At 37.5% G+C, this 18689-nt stretch overlaps 37 non-coding genes across 37 annotated transcripts; 18 read left to right on the top strand and 19 right to left on the bottom strand.

Annotated features, from left to right (window-relative positions):
- Nucleotides 1–379: 379 nt before the first annotated feature.
- LOC127713144 (5S ribosomal RNA) lies at nucleotides 380–498 on the bottom strand. Its single transcript, XR_007987485.1, has one exon. It is a non-coding gene; the product is annotated as a 5S ribosomal RNA (ribosomal RNA).
- Nucleotides 499–1366: 868 nt separating this feature from the next.
- Nucleotides 1367–1485, bottom strand: LOC127713143 (5S ribosomal RNA). The gene has a single exon (XR_007987484.1). It is a non-coding gene; the product is annotated as a 5S ribosomal RNA (ribosomal RNA).
- Nucleotides 1486–1802: 317 nt separating this feature from the next.
- Nucleotides 1803–1875, top strand: Trnar-ccu (transfer RNA arginine (anticodon CCU)). The gene has a single exon. It is a non-coding gene; the product is annotated as a tRNA-Arg (tRNA).
- A 473-nt stretch (nucleotides 1876–2348) lies between these two features.
- LOC127713142 (5S ribosomal RNA) lies at nucleotides 2349–2467 on the bottom strand. The gene has a single exon (XR_007987483.1). It is a non-coding gene; the product is annotated as a 5S ribosomal RNA (ribosomal RNA).
- A 317-nt stretch (nucleotides 2468–2784) lies between these two features.
- Trnar-ccu (transfer RNA arginine (anticodon CCU)) lies at nucleotides 2785–2857 on the top strand. Its single transcript has one exon. It is a non-coding gene; the product is annotated as a tRNA-Arg (tRNA).
- A 473-nt stretch (nucleotides 2858–3330) lies between these two features.
- Nucleotides 3331–3449, bottom strand: LOC127713141 (5S ribosomal RNA). Its single transcript, XR_007987482.1, has one exon. It is a non-coding gene; the product is annotated as a 5S ribosomal RNA (ribosomal RNA).
- Nucleotides 3450–3766: 317 nt separating this feature from the next.
- Nucleotides 3767–3839, top strand: Trnar-ccu (transfer RNA arginine (anticodon CCU)). Its single transcript has one exon. It is a non-coding gene; the product is annotated as a tRNA-Arg (tRNA).
- Nucleotides 3840–4312: 473 nt separating this feature from the next.
- LOC127713140 (5S ribosomal RNA) lies at nucleotides 4313–4431 on the bottom strand. The gene has a single exon (XR_007987481.1). It is a non-coding gene; the product is annotated as a 5S ribosomal RNA (ribosomal RNA).
- Nucleotides 4432–4749: 318 nt separating this feature from the next.
- Nucleotides 4750–4822, top strand: Trnar-ccu (transfer RNA arginine (anticodon CCU)). Its single transcript has one exon. It is a non-coding gene; the product is annotated as a tRNA-Arg (tRNA).
- A 472-nt stretch (nucleotides 4823–5294) lies between these two features.
- On the bottom strand, nucleotides 5295–5413 carry LOC127713139 (5S ribosomal RNA). Its single transcript, XR_007987480.1, has one exon. It is a non-coding gene; the product is annotated as a 5S ribosomal RNA (ribosomal RNA).
- Nucleotides 5414–5732: 319 nt separating this feature from the next.
- On the top strand, nucleotides 5733–5805 carry Trnar-ccu (transfer RNA arginine (anticodon CCU)). Its single transcript has one exon. It is a non-coding gene; the product is annotated as a tRNA-Arg (tRNA).
- Nucleotides 5806–6277: 472 nt separating this feature from the next.
- On the bottom strand, nucleotides 6278–6396 carry LOC127713137 (5S ribosomal RNA). The gene has a single exon (XR_007987479.1). It is a non-coding gene; the product is annotated as a 5S ribosomal RNA (ribosomal RNA).
- A 319-nt stretch (nucleotides 6397–6715) lies between these two features.
- Trnar-ccu (transfer RNA arginine (anticodon CCU)) lies at nucleotides 6716–6788 on the top strand. The gene has a single exon. It is a non-coding gene; the product is annotated as a tRNA-Arg (tRNA).
- Nucleotides 6789–7260: 472 nt separating this feature from the next.
- LOC127713136 (5S ribosomal RNA) lies at nucleotides 7261–7379 on the bottom strand. The gene has a single exon (XR_007987478.1). It is a non-coding gene; the product is annotated as a 5S ribosomal RNA (ribosomal RNA).
- Nucleotides 7380–7698: 319 nt separating this feature from the next.
- On the top strand, nucleotides 7699–7771 carry Trnar-ccu (transfer RNA arginine (anticodon CCU)). The gene has a single exon. It is a non-coding gene; the product is annotated as a tRNA-Arg (tRNA).
- A 472-nt stretch (nucleotides 7772–8243) lies between these two features.
- Nucleotides 8244–8362, bottom strand: LOC127713135 (5S ribosomal RNA). Its single transcript, XR_007987477.1, has one exon. It is a non-coding gene; the product is annotated as a 5S ribosomal RNA (ribosomal RNA).
- Nucleotides 8363–8681: 319 nt separating this feature from the next.
- Nucleotides 8682–8754, top strand: Trnar-ccu (transfer RNA arginine (anticodon CCU)). The gene has a single exon. It is a non-coding gene; the product is annotated as a tRNA-Arg (tRNA).
- A 472-nt stretch (nucleotides 8755–9226) lies between these two features.
- On the bottom strand, nucleotides 9227–9345 carry LOC127713133 (5S ribosomal RNA). The gene has a single exon (XR_007987475.1). It is a non-coding gene; the product is annotated as a 5S ribosomal RNA (ribosomal RNA).
- Nucleotides 9346–9664: 319 nt separating this feature from the next.
- Trnar-ccu (transfer RNA arginine (anticodon CCU)) lies at nucleotides 9665–9737 on the top strand. Its single transcript has one exon. It is a non-coding gene; the product is annotated as a tRNA-Arg (tRNA).
- A 472-nt stretch (nucleotides 9738–10209) lies between these two features.
- On the bottom strand, nucleotides 10210–10328 carry LOC127713132 (5S ribosomal RNA). Its single transcript, XR_007987474.1, has one exon. It is a non-coding gene; the product is annotated as a 5S ribosomal RNA (ribosomal RNA).
- A 319-nt stretch (nucleotides 10329–10647) lies between these two features.
- Trnar-ccu (transfer RNA arginine (anticodon CCU)) lies at nucleotides 10648–10720 on the top strand. Its single transcript has one exon. It is a non-coding gene; the product is annotated as a tRNA-Arg (tRNA).
- A 472-nt stretch (nucleotides 10721–11192) lies between these two features.
- LOC127713131 (5S ribosomal RNA) lies at nucleotides 11193–11311 on the bottom strand. The gene has a single exon (XR_007987473.1). It is a non-coding gene; the product is annotated as a 5S ribosomal RNA (ribosomal RNA).
- A 319-nt stretch (nucleotides 11312–11630) lies between these two features.
- Nucleotides 11631–11703, top strand: Trnar-ccu (transfer RNA arginine (anticodon CCU)). The gene has a single exon. It is a non-coding gene; the product is annotated as a tRNA-Arg (tRNA).
- A 472-nt stretch (nucleotides 11704–12175) lies between these two features.
- Nucleotides 12176–12294, bottom strand: LOC127713130 (5S ribosomal RNA). The gene has a single exon (XR_007987472.1). It is a non-coding gene; the product is annotated as a 5S ribosomal RNA (ribosomal RNA).
- A 319-nt stretch (nucleotides 12295–12613) lies between these two features.
- Nucleotides 12614–12686, top strand: Trnar-ccu (transfer RNA arginine (anticodon CCU)). The gene has a single exon. It is a non-coding gene; the product is annotated as a tRNA-Arg (tRNA).
- A 472-nt stretch (nucleotides 12687–13158) lies between these two features.
- Nucleotides 13159–13277, bottom strand: LOC127713129 (5S ribosomal RNA). Its single transcript, XR_007987471.1, has one exon. It is a non-coding gene; the product is annotated as a 5S ribosomal RNA (ribosomal RNA).
- Nucleotides 13278–13596: 319 nt separating this feature from the next.
- Nucleotides 13597–13669, top strand: Trnar-ccu (transfer RNA arginine (anticodon CCU)). Its single transcript has one exon. It is a non-coding gene; the product is annotated as a tRNA-Arg (tRNA).
- Nucleotides 13670–14141: 472 nt separating this feature from the next.
- On the bottom strand, nucleotides 14142–14260 carry LOC127713128 (5S ribosomal RNA). The gene has a single exon (XR_007987470.1). It is a non-coding gene; the product is annotated as a 5S ribosomal RNA (ribosomal RNA).
- A 319-nt stretch (nucleotides 14261–14579) lies between these two features.
- Trnar-ccu (transfer RNA arginine (anticodon CCU)) lies at nucleotides 14580–14652 on the top strand. Its single transcript has one exon. It is a non-coding gene; the product is annotated as a tRNA-Arg (tRNA).
- Nucleotides 14653–15124: 472 nt separating this feature from the next.
- Nucleotides 15125–15243, bottom strand: LOC127713127 (5S ribosomal RNA). Its single transcript, XR_007987469.1, has one exon. It is a non-coding gene; the product is annotated as a 5S ribosomal RNA (ribosomal RNA).
- Nucleotides 15244–15562: 319 nt separating this feature from the next.
- On the top strand, nucleotides 15563–15635 carry Trnar-ccu (transfer RNA arginine (anticodon CCU)). The gene has a single exon. It is a non-coding gene; the product is annotated as a tRNA-Arg (tRNA).
- Nucleotides 15636–16107: 472 nt separating this feature from the next.
- Nucleotides 16108–16226, bottom strand: LOC127713126 (5S ribosomal RNA). Its single transcript, XR_007987468.1, has one exon. It is a non-coding gene; the product is annotated as a 5S ribosomal RNA (ribosomal RNA).
- A 319-nt stretch (nucleotides 16227–16545) lies between these two features.
- Nucleotides 16546–16618, top strand: Trnar-ccu (transfer RNA arginine (anticodon CCU)). Its single transcript has one exon. It is a non-coding gene; the product is annotated as a tRNA-Arg (tRNA).
- Nucleotides 16619–17090: 472 nt separating this feature from the next.
- Nucleotides 17091–17209, bottom strand: LOC127713125 (5S ribosomal RNA). Its single transcript, XR_007987467.1, has one exon. It is a non-coding gene; the product is annotated as a 5S ribosomal RNA (ribosomal RNA).
- A 319-nt stretch (nucleotides 17210–17528) lies between these two features.
- Trnar-ccu (transfer RNA arginine (anticodon CCU)) lies at nucleotides 17529–17601 on the top strand. Its single transcript has one exon. It is a non-coding gene; the product is annotated as a tRNA-Arg (tRNA).
- A 472-nt stretch (nucleotides 17602–18073) lies between these two features.
- LOC127713124 (5S ribosomal RNA) lies at nucleotides 18074–18192 on the bottom strand. Its single transcript, XR_007987466.1, has one exon. It is a non-coding gene; the product is annotated as a 5S ribosomal RNA (ribosomal RNA).
- Nucleotides 18193–18511: 319 nt separating this feature from the next.
- Nucleotides 18512–18584, top strand: Trnar-ccu (transfer RNA arginine (anticodon CCU)). Its single transcript has one exon. It is a non-coding gene; the product is annotated as a tRNA-Arg (tRNA).
- Nucleotides 18585–18689: the final 105 nt, after the last annotated feature.

Here is an 18689-nt window from a genome sequence, read left to right as displayed (position 1 = left end):
TTTGTATCTGTGTATTTTGTCGTTTGCCAATGTTGTTTTCTGTGTAGGATTTTGTGGATTGTTATTTGTATCTGCGCATCTTATCTTTTCACGATTTTGTTTTCTGTTTAGTGTTCTGTAAATTGTTGTTTGTGTCTGCGTACTAGTATTTGATCTTTTAACAATGTTGATTTCTGTTTAGTGTTTTCTTGATTGTTATTTCTATCTGCGTATTTCATCTTTTGACCATTTGCGGAATTCGTTTTCCGTCCTTTTTAAAACAGTTTTCATCAAGTGAAACGAACAAGGACAAGATAATAAGAAGAAAAAAATAGAAAAAAATGAAGGACAAGTTTAGGAGAAAGAAGATATGAACAGACTAAATAATTACAAAAAGGAATGTCTACAACACCCGGTATTCCCAGGCGGCCACCCATCCAAGTACTAACCGAGCTCGACGCTGCTTAACTTCGGTGATCGGACGAGAACCGGTGTTTTCAGCGTGATATGGTCGTAGACACAAATGTGTCTAAAATAAAGGTATATAAAGCTAAGAAACGCCGGAGACTTATCGCTTTAATATTGAAAATAAAAATAATTTCGACATAGGATTTTTATACAGAAAACTTAAAAAACTGCTGAAGTTTATATTCATATGAGATCGATCTATGGTGGTCTAAGTCAATTAAACTTAAAATACAGTTTTCTTTTTGTAGTTTCTGCCCTCCTTATTATTATTTTTCAAGTTCACTAGAAAGTTGATTTCAAGGATATGTGCGAATTTACAGAAACGACGTCCACGAATTGCATGGGTATTCATTGAAAATGCACAACTACATATGCCTCCATGTCCCAATGGATAAGGCACCGGCCTCCTAAGCCGGGGATTGCGGGTTCGAGTCCCGTCGGAGGTAGACAATTTTTACTAGCCTTACAACATATTCTGCCCAATCGCACTTTTTCTCAAAGATTCGTTGAAAAAAAAGCTGTTATTGTAGCTACATAACAGCATTTGAAATTAGTTTTGTGCTCACGTTCTAAAGACTTACCAAACCAGCCACGAGCTTTCTGTGTTCTCGATTTCGCATAACGTCGCTATGACAATATTCGACAATGGAGAGGACGTACATCCTTTTTTTAACTCATATTGCAGTCAAAGCGCAACGATTATAAACAATTCGCGTTTTTTTCTAATTTGACAAATCTACCGGTATAGTTGTTATAAGAACTGTAGTGACTTAGGAATTCGTCTGTCGCCCTTTTTAAAACAGTTTTCATCAAGGGAAACGAACAAGGACAAGATAATACGCAGAAAAAAATAGAAAAAAATGAAGGACAAGTTTAGGAGAAAGAAGATATGAACAGACTAAATAATTACAAAAAGGAATGTCTACAACACCCGGTATTCCCAGGCGGTCACCCATCCAAGTACTAACCGAGCTCGACGCTGCTTAACTTCGGTGATCGGACGAGAACCGGTGTTTTCAGCGTGATATGGTCGTAGACACAAATGTGTCTAAAATAAAGGTATATAAAGCTAAGAAACGCCGGAGACTTATCGCTTTAATATTGAAAATAGAAATAATTTCGACATAGGATTTTTATACAGAAAACTTATAAAACTGCTGAAGTTTATATTCATATGAGATCGATCTATGGTGGTCTAAGTCAATTAAACTTAAAATATAGTTTTCTTTTTGTAGTTTCTGCCCTCCTTATTATTATTTTTCAAGTTCACTAGAAAGTTGATTTCAAGGATATGTGCGAATTTACAGAAACGACGTCCACGAATTGCATGGGTATTCAAATGCACAACTACATACGCCTCCGTGGCCCAATGGATAAGGCACCGGCCTCCTAAGCCGGGGATTGCGGGTTCGAGTCCCGTCGGAGGTAGACAATTTTTACTAGCCTTACAACATATTCTGCCCAATCGCACTTTTTCTCAAAGATTCGTTGAAAAAAAAGCTGTTATTGTAGCTACATAACAGCATTTGAAATTAGTTTTGTGCTCACGTTCTAAAGACTTACCAAACCAGCCACGAGCTTTCTGTGTTCTCGATTTCGCATAACGTCGCTATGACAATATTCGACAATGGAGAGGACGTACATCCTTTTTTTAACTCATATTGCAGTCAAAGCGCAACGATTATAAACAATTCGTGTTTTTTTCTAATTTGACAAATCTACCGGTATAGTTGTTATAAGAACTGTAGTGACTTAGGAATTCGTCTGTCGCCCTTTTTAAAACAGTTTTCATCAAGGGAAACGAACAAGGACAAGATAATACGCAGAAAAAAATAGAAAAAAATGAAGGACAAGTTTAGGAGAAAGAAGATATGAACAGACTAAATAATTACAAAAAGGAATGTCTACAACACCCGGTATTCCCAGGCGGTCACCCATCCAAGTACTAACCGAGCTCGACGCTGCTTAACTTCGGTGATCGGACGAGAACCGGTGTTTTCAGCGTGATATGGTCGTAGACACAAATGTGTCTAAAATAAAGGTATATAAAGCTAAGAAACGCCGGAGACTTATCGCTTTAATATTGAAAATAGAAATAATTTCGACATAGGATTTTTATACAGAAAACTTATAAAACTGCTGAAGTTTATATTCATATGAGATCGATCTATGGTGGTCTAAGTCAATTAAACTTAAAATATAGTTTTCTTTTTGTAGTTTCTGCCCTCCTTATTATTATTTTTCAAGTTCACTAGAAAGTTGATTTCAAGGATATGTGCGAATTTACAGAAACGACGTCCACGAATTGCATGGGTATTAAAATGCACAACTACATACGCCTCCGTGGCCCAATGGATAAGGCACCGGCCTCCTAAGCCGGGGATTGCGGGTTCGAGTCCCGTCGGAGGTAGACAATTTTTACTAGCCTTACAACATATTCTGCCCAATCGCACTTTTTCTCAAAGATTCGTTGAAAAAAAAGCTGTTATTGTAGCTACATAACAGCATTTGAAATTAGTTTTGTGCTCACGTTCTAAAGACTTACCAAACCAGCCACGAGCTTTCTGTGTTCTCGATTTCGCATAACGTCGCTATGACAATATTCGACAATGGAGAGGACGTACATCCTTTTTTTAACTCATATTGCAGTCAAAGCGCAACGATTATAAACAATTCGTGTTTTTTTCTAATTTGACAAATCTACCAGTATAGTTGTTATAAGAACTGTAGTGACTTAGGAATTCGTCTGTCGCCCTTTTTAAAACAGTTTTCATCAAGGGAAACGAACAAGGACAAGATAATACGCAGAAAAAAATAGAAAAAAATGAAGGACAAGTTTAGGAGAAAGAAGATATGAACAGACTAAATAATTACAAAAAGGAATGTCTACAACACCCGGTATTCCCAGGCGGTCACCCATCCAAGTACTAACCGAGCTCGACGCTGCTTAACTTCGGTGATCGGACGAGAACCGGTGTTTTCAGCGTGATATGGTCGTAGACACAAATGTGTCTAAAATAAAGGTATATAAAGCTAAGAAACGCCGGAGACTTATCGCTTTAATATTGAAAATAGAAATAATTTCGACATAGGATTTTTATACAGAAAACTTATAAAACTGCTGAAGTTTATATTCATATGAGATCGATCTATGGTGGTCTAAGTCAATTAAACTTAAAATATAGTTTTCTTTTTGTAGTTTCTGCCCTCCTTATTATTATTTTTCAAGTTCACTAGAAAGTTGATTTCAAGGATATGTGCGAATTTACAGAAACGACGTCCACGAATTGCATGGGTATTAAAATGCACAACTACATACGCCTCCGTGGCCCAATGGATAAGGCACCGGCCTCCTAAGCCGGGGATTGCGGGTTCGAGTCCCGTCGGAGGTAGACAATTTTTACTAGCCTTACAACATATTCTGCCCAATCGCACTTTTTCTCAAAGATTCGTTGAAAAAAAAGCTGTTATTGTAGCTACATAACAGCATTTGAAATTAGTTTTGTGCTCACGTTCTAAAGACTTACCAAACCAGCCACGAGCTTTCTGTGTTCTCGATTTCGCATAACGTCGCTATGACAATATTCGACAATGGAGAGGACGTACATCCTTTTTTTAACTCATATTGCAGTCAAAGCGCAACGATTATAAACAATTCGTGTTTTTTTCTAATTTGACAAATCTACCAGTATAGTTGTTATAAGAACTGTAGTGACTTAGGAATTCGTCTGTCGCCCTTTTTAAAACAGTTTTCATCAAGGGAAACGAACAAGGACAAGATAATACGCAGAAAAAAATAGAAAAAAATGAAGGACAAGTTTAGGAGAAAGAAGATATGAACAGACTAAATAATTACAAAAAGGAATGTCTACAACACCCGGTATTCCCAGGCGGTCACCCATCCAAGTACTAACCGAGCTCGACGCTGCTTAACTTCGGTGATCGGACGAGAACCGGTGTTTTCAGCGTGATATGGTCGTAGACACAATTGTGTCTAAAATAAAGGTATATAAAGCTAAGAAACGCCGGAGACTTATCGCTTTAATATTGAAAATAGAAATAATTTCGACATAGGATTTTTATACAGAAAACTTAAAAAAACTGCTGAAGTTTATATTCATATGAGATCGATCTATGGTGGTCTAAGTCAATTAAACTTAAAATGCAGTTTTCTTTTTATAGTTTCTGCCCTCCTTATTATTATTTTTCAAGTTCACTAGAAAGTTGATTTCAAGGATATGTGCGAATTTACAGAAACGACGTCCACGAATTGCATGGGTATTAAAATGCACAACTACATACGCCTCCGTGGCCCAATGGATAAGGCACCGGCCTCCTAAGCCGGGGATTGCGGGTTCGAGTCCCGTCGGAGGTAGACAATTTTTACTAGCCTTACAACATATTCTGCCCAATCGCACTTTTTCTCAAAGATTCGTTGAAAAAAAAGCTGTTATTGTAGCTACATAACAGCATTTGAAATTAGTTTTGTGCTCACGTTCTAAAGACTTACCAAACCAGCCACGAGCTTTCTGTGTTCTCGATTTCGCATAACGTCGCTATGACAATATTCGACAATGGAGAGGACGTACATCCTTTTTTAACTCATATTGCAGTCAAAGCGCAACGATTATAAACAATTCGTGTTTTTTTCTAATTTGATAAATCTACCGGTATAGTTGTTATAAGAACTGTAGTGACTTAGGAATTCGTCTGTCGCCCTTTTTAAAACAGTTTTCATCAAGGGAAACGAACAAGGACAAGATAATACGAAGAAAAAAATAGAAAAAAATGGATGACAAGTTTAGGAGAAAGAAGATATGAACAGACTAAATAATTACAAAAAGGAATGTCTACAACACCCGGTATTCCCAGGCGGTCACCCATCCAAGTACTAACCGAGCTCGACGCTGCTTAACTTCGGTGATCGGACGAGAACCGGTGTTTTCAGCGTGATATGGTCGTAGACACAATTGTGTCTAAAATAAAGGTATATAAAGCTAAGAAACGCCGGAGACTTATCGCTTTAATATTGAAAATAGAAATAATTTCGACATAGGATTTTTATACAGAAAACTTAAAAAAAACTGCTGAAGTTTATATTCATATGAGATCGATCTATGGTGGTCTAAGTCAATTAAACTTAAAATGCAGTTTTCTTTTTGTAGTTTCTGCCCTCCTTATTATTATTTTTCAAGTTCACTAGAAAGTTGATTTCAAGGATATGTGCGAATTTACAGAAACGACGTCCACGAATTGCATGGGTATTAAAATGCACAACTACATACGCCTCCGTGGCCCAATGGATAAGGCACCGGCCTCCTAAGCCGGGGATTGCGGGTTCGAGTCCCGTCGGAGGTAGACAATTTTTACTAGCCTTACAACATATTCTGCCCAATCGCACTTTTTCTCAAAGATTCGTTGAAAAAAAAGCTGTTATTGTAGCTACATAACAGCATTTGAAATTAGTTTTGTGCTCACGTTCTAAAGACTTACCAAACCAGCCACGAGCTTTCTGTGTTCTCGATTTCGCATAACGTCGCTATGACAATATTCGACAATGGAGAGGACGTACATCCTTTTTTAACTCATATTGCAGTCAAAGCGCAACGATTATAAACAATTCGTGTTTTTTTCTAATTTGATAAATCTACCGGTATAGTTGTTATAAGAACTGTAGTGACTTAGGAATTCGTCTGTCGCCCTTTTTAAAACAGTTTTCATCAAGGGAAACGAACAAGGACAAGATAATACGAAGAAAAAAATAGAAAAAAATGGATGACAAGTTTAGGAGAAAGAAGATATGAACAGACTAAATAATTACAAAAAGGAATGTCTACAACACCCGGTATTCCCAGGCGGTCACCCATCCAAGTACTAACCGAGCTCGACGCTGCTTAACTTCGGTGATCGGACGAGAACCGGTGTTTTCAGCGTGATATGGTCGTAGACACAATTGTGTCTAAAATAAAGGTATATAAAGCTAAGAAACGCCGGAGACTTATCGCTTTAATATTGAAAATAGAAATAATTTCGACATAGGATTTTTATACAGAAAACTTAAAAAAAACTGCTGAAGTTTATATTCATATGAGATCGATCTATGGTGGTCTAAGTCAATTAAACTTAAAATGCAGTTTTCTTTTTGTAGTTTCTGCCCTCCTTATTATTATTTTTCAAGTTCACTAGAAAGTTGATTTCAAGGATATGTGCGAATTTACAGAAACGACGTCCACGAATTGCATGGGTATTAAAATGCACAACTACATACGCCTCCGTGGCCCAATGGATAAGGCACCGGCCTCCTAAGCCGGGGATTGCGGGTTCGAGTCCCGTCGGAGGTAGACAATTTTTACTAGCCTTACAACATATTCTGCCCAATCGCACTTTTTCTCAAAGATTCGTTGAAAAAAAAGCTGTTATTGTAGCTACATAACAGCATTTGAAATTAGTTTTGTGCTCACGTTCTAAAGACTTACCAAACCAGCCACGAGCTTTCTGTGTTCTCGATTTCGCATAACGTCGCTATGACAATATTCGACAATGGAGAGGACGTACATCCTTTTTTAACTCATATTGCAGTCAAAGCGCAACGATTATAAACAATTCGTGTTTTTTTCTAATTTGATAAATCTACCGGTATAGTTGTTATAAGAACTGTAGTGACTTAGGAATTCGTCTGTCGCCCTTTTTAAAACAGTTTTCATCAAGGGAAACGAACAAGGACAAGATAATACGAAGAAAAAAATAGAAAAAAATGGATGACAAGTTTAGGAGAAAGAAGATATGAACAGACTAAATAATTACAAAAAGGAATGTCTACAACACCCGGTATTCCCAGGCGGTCACCCATCCAAGTACTAACCGAGCTCGACGCTGCTTAACTTCGGTGATCGGACGAGAACCGGTGTTTTCAGCGTGATATGGTCGTAGACACAATTGTGTCTAAAATAAAGGTATATAAAGCTAAGAAACGCCGGAGACTTATCGCTTTAATATTGAAAATAGAAATAATTTCGACATAGGATTTTTATACAGAAAACTTAAAAAAAACTGCTGAAGTTTATATTCATATGAGATCGATCTATGGTGGTCTAAGTCAATTAAACTTAAAATGCAGTTTTCTTTTTGTAGTTTCTGCCCTCCTTATTATTATTTTTCAAGTTCACTAGAAAGTTGATTTCAAGGATATGTGCGAATTTACAGAAACGACGTCCACGAATTGCATGGGTATTAAAATGCACAACTACATACGCCTCCGTGGCCCAATGGATAAGGCACCGGCCTCCTAAGCCGGGGATTGCGGGTTCGAGTCCCGTCGGAGGTAGACAATTTTTACTAGCCTTACAACATATTCTGCCCAATCGCACTTTTTCTCAAAGATTCGTTGAAAAAAAAGCTGTTATTGTAGCTACATAACAGCATTTGAAATTAGTTTTGTGCTCACGTTCTAAAGACTTACCAAACCAGCCACGAGCTTTCTGTGTTCTCGATTTCGCATAACGTCGCTATGACAATATTCGACAATGGAGAGGACGTACATCCTTTTTTAACTCATATTGCAGTCAAAGCGCAACGATTATAAACAATTCGTGTTTTTTTCTAATTTGATAAATCTACCGGTATAGTTGTTATAAGAACTGTAGTGACTTAGGAATTCGTCTGTCGCCCTTTTTAAAACAGTTTTCATCAAGGGAAACGAACAAGGACAAGATAATACGAAGAAAAAAATAGAAAAAAATGGATGACAAGTTTAGGAGAAAGAAGATATGAACAGACTAAATAATTACAAAAAGGAATGTCTACAACACCCGGTATTCCCAGGCGGTCACCCATCCAAGTACTAACCGAGCTCGACGCTGCTTAACTTCGGTGATCGGACGAGAACCGGTGTTTTCAGCGTGATATGGTCGTAGACACAATTGTGTCTAAAATAAAGGTATATAAAGCTAAGAAACGCCGGAGACTTATCGCTTTAATATTGAAAATAGAAATAATTTCGACATAGGATTTTTATACAGAAAACTTAAAAAAAACTGCTGAAGTTTATATTCATATGAGATCGATCTATGGTGGTCTAAGTCAATTAAACTTAAAATGCAGTTTTCTTTTTGTAGTTTCTGCCCTCCTTATTATTATTTTTCAAGTTCACTAGAAAGTTGATTTCAAGGATATGTGCGAATTTACAGAAACGACGTCCACGAATTGCATGGGTATTAAAATGCACAACTACATACGCCTCCGTGGCCCAATGGATAAGGCACCGGCCTCCTAAGCCGGGGATTGCGGGTTCGAGTCCCGTCGGAGGTAGACAATTTTTACTAGCCTTACAACATATTCTGCCCAATCGCACTTTTTCTCAAAGATTCGTTGAAAAAAAAGCTGTTATTGTAGCTACATAACAGCATTTGAAATTAGTTTTGTGCTCACGTTCTAAAGACTTACCAAACCAGCCACGAGCTTTCTGTGTTCTCGATTTCGCATAACGTCGCTATGACAATATTCGACAATGGAGAGGACGTACATCCTTTTTTAACTCATATTGCAGTCAAAGCGCAACGATTATAAACAATTCGTGTTTTTTTCTAATTTGATAAATCTACCGGTATAGTTGTTATAAGAACTGTAGTGACTTAGGAATTCGTCTGTCGCCCTTTTTAAAACAGTTTTCATCAAGGGAAACGAACAAGGACAAGATAATACGAAGAAAAAAATAGAAAAAAATGGATGACAAGTTTAGGAGAAAGAAGATATGAACAGACTAAATAATTACAAAAAGGAATGTCTACAACACCCGGTATTCCCAGGCGGTCACCCATCCAAGTACTAACCGAGCTCGACGCTGCTTAACTTCGGTGATCGGACGAGAACCGGTGTTTTCAGCGTGATATGGTCGTAGACACAATTGTGTCTAAAATAAAGGTATATAAAGCTAAGAAACGCCGGAGACTTATCGCTTTAATATTGAAAATAGAAATAATTTCGACATAGGATTTTTATACAGAAAACTTAAAAAAAACTGCTGAAGTTTATATTCATATGAGATCGATCTATGGTGGTCTAAGTCAATTAAACTTAAAATGCAGTTTTCTTTTTGTAGTTTCTGCCCTCCTTATTATTATTTTTCAAGTTCACTAGAAAGTTGATTTCAAGGATATGTGCGAATTTACAGAAACGACGTCCACGAATTGCATGGGTATTAAAATGCACAACTACATACGCCTCCGTGGCCCAATGGATAAGGCACCGGCCTCCTAAGCCGGGGATTGCGGGTTCGAGTCCCGTCGGAGGTAGACAATTTTTACTAGCCTTACAACATATTCTGCCCAATCGCACTTTTTCTCAAAGATTCGTTGAAAAAAAAGCTGTTATTGTAGCTACATAACAGCATTTGAAATTAGTTTTGTGCTCACGTTCTAAAGACTTACCAAACCAGCCACGAGCTTTCTGTGTTCTCGATTTCGCATAACGTCGCTATGACAATATTCGACAATGGAGAGGACGTACATCCTTTTTTAACTCATATTGCAGTCAAAGCGCAACGATTATAAACAATTCGTGTTTTTTTCTAATTTGATAAATCTACCGGTATAGTTGTTATAAGAACTGTAGTGACTTAGGAATTCGTCTGTCGCCCTTTTTAAAACAGTTTTCATCAAGGGAAACGAACAAGGACAAGATAATACGAAGAAAAAAATAGAAAAAAATGGATGACAAGTTTAGGAGAAAGAAGATATGAACAGACTAAATAATTACAAAAAGGAATGTCTACAACACCCGGTATTCCCAGGCGGTCACCCATCCAAGTACTAACCGAGCTCGACGCTGCTTAACTTCGGTGATCGGACGAGAACCGGTGTTTTCAGCGTGATATGGTCGTAGACACAATTGTGTCTAAAATAAAGGTATATAAAGCTAAGAAACGCCGGAGACTTATCGCTTTAATATTGAAAATAGAAATAATTTCGACATAGGATTTTTATACAGAAAACTTAAAAAAAACTGCTGAAGTTTATATTCATATGAGATCGATCTATGGTGGTCTAAGTCAATTAAACTTAAAATGCAGTTTTCTTTTTGTAGTTTCTGCCCTCCTTATTATTATTTTTCAAGTTCACTAGAAAGTTGATTTCAAGGATATGTGCGAATTTACAGAAACGACGTCCACGAATTGCATGGGTATTAAAATGCACAACTACATACGCCTCCGTGGCCCAATGGATAAGGCACCGGCCTCCTAAGCCGGGGATTGCGGGTTCGAGTCCCGTCGGAGGTAGACAATTTTTACTAGCCTTACAACATATTCTGCCCAATCGCACTTTTTCTCAAAGATTCGTTGAAAAAAAAGCTGTTATTGTAGCTACATAACAGCATTTGAAATTAGTTTTGTGCTCACGTTCTAAAGACTTACCAAACCAGCCACGAGCTTTCTGTGTTCTCGATTTCGCATAACGTCGCTATGACAATATTCGACAATGGAGAGGACGTACATCCTTTTTTAACTCATATTGCAGTCAAAGCGCAACGATTATAAACAATTCGTGTTTTTTTCTAATTTGATAAATCTACCGGTATAGTTGTTATAAGAACTGTAGTGACTTAGGAATTCGTCTGTCACCCTTTTTAAAACAGTTTTCATCAAGGGAAACGAACAAGGACAAGATAATACGAAGAAAAAAATAGAAAAAAATGGATGACAAGTTTAGGAGAAAGAAGATATGAACAGACTAAATAATTACAAAAAGGAATGTCTACAACACCCGGTATTCCCAGGCGGTCACCCATCCAAGTACTAACCGAGCTCGACGCTGCTTAACTTCGGTGATCGGACGAGAACCGGTGTTTTCAGCGTGATATGGTCGTAGACACAATTGTGTCTAAAATAAAGGTATATAAAGCTAAGAAACGCCGGAGACTTATCGCTTTAATATTGAAAATAGAAATAATTTCGACATAGGATTTTTATACAGAAAACTTAAAAAAAACTGCTGAAGTTTATATTCATATGAGATCGATCTATGGTGGTCTAAGTCAATTAAACTTAAAATGCAGTTTTCTTTTTGTAGTTTCTGCCCTCCTTATTATTATTTTTCAAGTTCACTAGAAAGTTGATTTCAAGGATATGTGCGAATTTACAGAAACGACGTCCACGAATTGCATGGGTATTAAAATGCACAACTACATACGCCTCCGTGGCCCAATGGATAAGGCACCGGCCTCCTAAGCCGGGGATTGCGGGTTCGAGTCCCGTCGGAGGTAGACAATTTTTACTAGCCTTACAACATATTCTGCCCAATCGCACTTTTTCTCAAAGATTCGTTGAAAAAAAAGCTGTTATTGTAGCTACATAACAGCATTTGAAATTAGTTTTGTGCTCACGTTCTAAAGACTTACCAAACCAGCCACGAGCTTTCTGTGTTCTCGATTTCGCATAACGTCGCTATGACAATATTCGACAATGGAGAGGACGTACATCCTTTTTTAACTCATATTGCAGTCAAAGCGCAACGATTATAAACAATTCGTGTTTTTTTCTAATTTGATAAATCTACCGGTATAGTTGTTATAAGAACTGTAGTGACTTAGGAATTCGTCTGTCGCCCTTTTTAAAACAGTTTTCATCAAGGGAAACGAACAAGGACAAGATAATACGAAGAAAAAAATAGAAAAAAATGGATGACAAGTTTAGGAGAAAGAAGATATGAACAGACTAAATAATTACAAAAAGGAATGTCTACAACACCCGGTATTCCCAGGCGGTCACCCATCCAAGTACTAACCGAGCTCGACGCTGCTTAACTTCGGTGATCGGACGAGAACCGGTGTTTTCAGCGTGATATGGTCGTAGACACAATTGTGTCTAAAATAAAGGTATATAAAGCTAAGAAACGCCGGAGACTTATCGCTTTAATATTGAAAATAGAAATAATTTCGACATAGGATTTTTATACAGAAAACTTAAAAAAAACTGCTGAAGTTTATATTCATATGAGATCGATCTATGGTGGTCTAAGTCAATTAAACTTAAAATGCAGTTTTCTTTTTGTAGTTTCTGCCCTCCTTATTATTATTTTTCAAGTTCACTAGAAAGTTGATTTCAAGGATATGTGCGAATTTACAGAAACGACGTCCACGAATTGCATGGGTATTAAAATGCACAACTACATACGCCTCCGTGGCCCAATGGATAAGGCACCGGCCTCCTAAGCCGGGGATTGCGGGTTCGAGTCCCGTCGGAGGTAGACAATTTTTACTAGCCTTACAACATATTCTGCCCAATCGCACTTTTTCTCAAAGATTCGTTGAAAAAAAAGCTGTTATTGTAGCTACATAACAGCATTTGAAATTAGTTTTGTGCTCACGTTCTAAAGACTTACCAAACCAGCCACGAGCTTTCTGTGTTCTCGATTTCGCATAACGTCGCTATGACAATATTCGACAATGGAGAGGACGTACATCCTTTTTTAACTCATATTGCAGTCAAAGCGCAACGATTATAAACAATTCGTGTTTTTTTCTAATTTGATAAATCTACCGGTATAGTTGTTATAAGAACTGTAGTGACTTAGGAATTCGTCTGTCGCCCTTTTTAAAACAGTTTTCATCAAGGGAAACGAACAAGGACAAGATAATACGAAGAAAAAAATAGAAAAAAATGGATGACAAGTTTAGGAGAAAGAAGATATGAACAGACTAAATAATTACAAAAAGGAATGTCTACAACACCCGGTATTCCCAGGCGGTCACCCATCCAAGTACTAACCGAGCTCGACGCTGCTTAACTTCGGTGATCGGACGAGAACCGGTGTTTTCAGCGTGATATGGTCGTAGACACAATTGTGTCTAAAATAAAGGTATATAAAGCTAAGAAACGCCGGAGACTTATCGCTTTAATATTGAAAATAGAAATAATTTCGACATAGGATTTTTATACAGAAAACTTAAAAAAAACTGCTGAAGTTTATATTCATATGAGATCGATCTATGGTGGTCTAAGTCAATTAAACTTAAAATGCAGTTTTCTTTTTGTAGTTTCTGCCCTCCTTATTATTATTTTTCAAGTTCACTAGAAAGTTGATTTCAAGGATATGTGCGAATTTACAGAAACGACGTCCACGAATTGCATGGGTATTAAAATGCACAACTACATACGCCTCCGTGGCCCAATGGATAAGGCACCGGCCTCCTAAGCCGGGGATTGCGGGTTCGAGTCCCGTCGGAGGTAGACAATTTTTACTAGCCTTACAACATATTCTGCCCAATCGCACTTTTTCTCAAAGATTCGTTGAAAAAAAAGCTGTTATTGTAGCTACATAACAGCATTTGAAATTAGTTTTGTGCTCACGTTCTAAAGACTTACCAAACCAGCCACGAGCTTTCTGTGTTCTCGATTTCGCATAACGTCGCTATGACAATATTCGACAATGGAGAGGACGTACATCCTTTTTTAACTCATATTGCAGTCAAAGCGCAACGATTATAAACAATTCGTGTTTTTTTCTAATTTGATAAATCTACCGGTATAGTTGTTATAAGAACTGTAGTGACTTAGGAATTCGTCTGTCGCCCTTTTTAAAACAGTTTTCATCAAGGGAAACGAACAAGGACAAGATAATACGAAGAAAAAAATAGAAAAAAATGGATGACAAGTTTAGGAGAAAGAAGATATGAACAGACTAAATAATTACAAAAAGGAATGTCTACAACACCCGGTATTCCCAGGCGGTCACCCATCCAAGTACTAACCGAGCTCGACGCTGCTTAACTTCGGTGATCGGACGAGAACCGGTGTTTTCAGCGTGATATGGTCGTAGACACAATTGTGTCTAAAATAAAGGTATATAAAGCTAAGAAACGCCGGAGACTTATCGCTTTAATATTGAAAATAGAAATAATTTCGACATAGGATTTTTATACAGAAAACTTAAAAAAAACTGCTGAAGTTTATATTCATATGAGATCGATCTATGGTGGTCTAAGTCAATTAAACTTAAAATGCAGTTTTCTTTTTGTAGTTTCTGCCCTCCTTATTATTATTTTTCAAGTTCACTAGAAAGTTGATTTCAAGGATATGTGCGAATTTACAGAAACGACGTCCACGAATTGCATGGGTATTAAAATGCACAACTACATACGCCTCCGTGGCCCAATGGATAAGGCACCGGCCTCCTAAGCCGGGGATTGCGGGTTCGAGTCCCGTCGGAGGTAGACAATTTTTACTAGCCTTACAACATATTCTGCCCAATCGCACTTTTTCTCAAAGATTCGTTGAAAAAAAAGCTGTTATTGTAGCTACATAACAGCATTTGAAATTAGTTTTGTGCTCACGTTCTAAAGACTTACCAAACCAGCCACGAGCTTTCTGTGTTCTCGATTTCGCATAACGTCGCTATGACAATATTCGACAATGGAGAGGACGTACATCCTTTTTTAACTCATATTGCAGTCAAAGCGCAACGATTATAAACAATTCGTGTTTTTTTCTAATTTGATAAATCTACCGGTATAGTTGTTATAAGAACTGTAGTGACTTAGGAATTCGTCTGTCGCCCTTTTTAAAACAGTTTTCATCAAGGGAAACGAACAAGGACAAGATAATACGAAGAAAAAAATAGAAAAAAATGGATGACAAGTTTAGGAGAAAGAAGATATGAACAGACTAAATAATTACAAAAAGGAATGTCTACAACACCCGGTATTCCCAGGCGGTCACCCATCCAAGTACTAACCGAGCTCGACGCTGCTTAACTTCGGTGATCGGACGAGAACCGGTGTTTTCAGCGTGATATGGTCGTAGACACAATTGTGTCTAAAATAAAGGTATATAAAGCTAAGAAACGCCGGAGACTTATCGCTTTAATATTGAAAATAGAAATAATTTCGACATAGGATTTTTATACAGAAAACTTAAAAAAAACTGCTGAAGTTTATATTCATATGAGATCGATCTATGGTGGTCTTAGTCAATTAAACTTAAAATGCAGTTTTCTTTTTGTAGTTTCTGCCCTCCTTATTATTATTTTTCAAGTTCACTAGAAAGTTGATTTCAAGGATATGTGCGAATTTACAGAAACGACGTCCACGAATTGCATGGGTATTAAAATGCACAACTACATACGCCTCCGTGGCCCAATGGATAAGGCACCGGCCTCCTAAGCCGGGGATTGCGGGTTCGAGTCCCGTCGGAGGTAGACAATTTTTACTAGCCTTACAACATATTCTGCCCAATCGCACTTTTTCTCAAAGATTCGTTGAAAAAAAAGCTGTTATTGTAGCTACATAACAGCATTTGAAATTAGTTTTGTGCTCACGTTCTAAAGACTTACCAAACCAGCCACGAGCTTTCTGTGTTCTCGATTTCGCATAACGTCGCTATGACAATATTCGACAATGGAGAGGACGTACATCCTTTTTTAACTCATATTGCAGTCAAAGCGCAACGATTATAAACAATTCGTGTTTTTTTCTAATTTGATAAATCTACCGGTATAGTTGTTATAAGAACTGTAGTGACTTAGGAATTCGTCTGTCGCCCTTTTTAAAACAGTTTTCATCAAGGGAAACGAACAAGGACAAGATAATACGAAGAAAAAAATAGAAAAAAATGGATGACAAGTTTAGGAGAAAGAAGATATGAACAGACTAAATAATTACAAAAAGGAATGTCTACAACACCCGGTATTCCCAGGCGGTCACCCATCCAAGTACTAACCGAGCTCGACGCTGCTTAACTTCGGTGATCGGACGAGAACCGGTGTTTTCAGCGTGATATGGTCGTAGACACAATTGTGTCTAAAATAAAGGTATATAAAGCTAAGAAACGCCGGAGACTTATCGCTTTAATATTGAAAATAGAAATAATTTCGACATAGGATTTTTATACAGAAAACTTAAAAAAAACTGCTGAAGTTTATATTCATATGAGATCGATCTATGGTGGTCTAAGTCAATTAAACTTAAAATGCAGTTTTCTTTTTGTAGTTTCTGCCCTCCTTATTATTATTTTTCAAGTTCACTAGAAAGTTGATTTCAAGGATATGTGCGAATTTACAGAAACGACGTCCACGAATTGCATGGGTATTAAAATGCACAACTACATACGCCTCCGTGGCCCAATGGATAAGGCACCGGCCTCCTAAGCCGGGGATTGCGGGTTCGAGTCCCGTCGGAGGTAGACAATTTTTACTAGCCTTACAACATATTCTGCCCAATCGCACTTTTTCTCAAAGATTCGTTGAAAAAAAAGCTGTTATTGTAGCTACATAACAGCATTTGAAATTAGTTTTGTGCTCACGTTCTAAAGACTTACCAAACCAGCCACGAGCTTTCTGTGTTCTCGATTTCGCATAACGTCGCTATGACAATATTCGACAATGGAGAGGACGTACATCCTTTTTTAACTCATATTGCAGTCAAAGCGCAACGATTATAAACAATTCGTGTTTTTTTCTAATTTGATAAATCTACCGGTATAGTTGTTATAAGAACTGTAGTGACTTAGGAATTCGTCTGTCGCCCTTTTTAAAACAGTTTTCATCAAGGGAAACGAACAAGGACAAGATAATACGAAGAAAAAAATAGAAAAAAATGGATGACAAGTTTAGGAGAAAGAAGATATGAACAGACTAAATAATTACAAAAAGGAATGTCTACAACACCCGGTATTCCCAGGCGGTCACCCATCCAAGTACTAACCGAGCTCGACGCTGCTTAACTTCGGTGATCGGACGAGAACCGGTGTTTTCAGCGTGATATGGTCGTAGACACAATTGTGTCTAAAATAAAGGTATATAAAGCTAAGAAACGCCGGAGACTTATCGCTTTAATATTGAAAATAGAAATAATTTCGACATAGGATTTTTATACAGAAAACTTAAAAAAAACTGCTGAAGTTTATATTCATATGAGATCGATCTATGGTGGTCTAAGTCAATTAAACTTAAAATGCAGTTTTCTTTTTGTAGTTTCTGCCCTCCTTATTATTATTTTTCAAGTTCACTAGAAAGTTGATTTCAAGGATATGTGCGAATTTACAGAAACGACGTCCACGAATTGCATGGGTATTAAAATGCACAACTACATACGCCTCCGTGGCCCAATGGATAAGGCACCGGCCTCCTAAGCCGGGGATTGCGGGTTCGAGTCCCGTCGGAGGTAGACAATTTTTACTAGCCTTACAACATATTCTGCCCAATCGCACTTTTTCTCAAAGATTCGTTGAAAAAAAAGCTGTTATTGTAGCTACATAACAGCATTTGAAATTAGTTTTGTGCTCACGTTCTAAAGACTTACCAAACCAGCCACGAGCTTTCTGTGTTCTCGATTTCGCATAACGTCGCTATGACAATATTCGACAATGGAGAGGACGTACATCCTTTTTTAACTCATATTGCAGTCAAAGCGCAACGATTATAAACAATTCGTGTTTTTTTCTAATTTGATAAATCTACCGGTATAGTTGTTATAAGAACTGTAGTGACTTAGGAATTCGTCTGTCGCCCTTTTTAAAACAGTTTTCATCAAGGGAAACGAACAAGGACAAGATAATACGAAGAAAAAAATAGAAAAAAATGGATGACAAGTTTAGGAGAAAGAAGATATGAACAGACTAAATAATTACAAAAAGGAATGTCTACAACACCCGGTATTCCCAGGCGGTCACCCATCCAAGTACTAACCGAGCTCGACGCTGCTTAACTTCGGTGATCGGACGAGAACCGGTGTTTTCAGCGTGATATGGTCGTAGACACAATTGTGTCTAAAATAAAGGTATATAAAGCTAAGAAACGCCGGAGACTTATCGCTTTAATATTGAAAATAGAAATAATTTCGACATAGGATTTTTATACAGAAAACTTAAAAAAAACTGCTGAAGTTTATATTCATATGAGATCGATCTATGGTGGTCTAAGTCAATTAAACTTAAAATGCAGTTTTCTTTTTGTAGTTTCTGCCCTCCTTATTATTATTTTTCAAGTTCACTAGAAAGTTGATTTCAAGGATATGTGCGAATTTACAGAAACGACGTCCACGAATTGCATGGGTATTAAAATGCACAACTACATACGCCTCCGTGGCCCAATGGATAAGGCACCGGCCTCCTAAGCCGGGGATTGCGGGTTCGAGTCCCGTCGGAGGTAGACAATTTTTACTAGCCTTACAACATATTCTGCCCAATCGCACTTTTTCTCAAAGATTCGTTGAAAAAAAAGCTGTTATTGTAGCTACATAACAGCATTTGAAAT

This window comes from Mytilus californianus, unplaced genomic scaffold (genome assembly GCF_021869535.1).
Source record: "Mytilus californianus isolate M0D057914Y unplaced genomic scaffold, xbMytCali1.0.p SCAF_8, whole genome shotgun sequence".
NCBI lineage: Eukaryota > Metazoa > Mollusca > Bivalvia > Mytilida > Mytilidae > Mytilus > Mytilus californianus.
The sequence above is the reverse complement of the archived record's forward strand: the minus strand, read 5'-3'. Positions and strand labels throughout refer to the sequence as shown.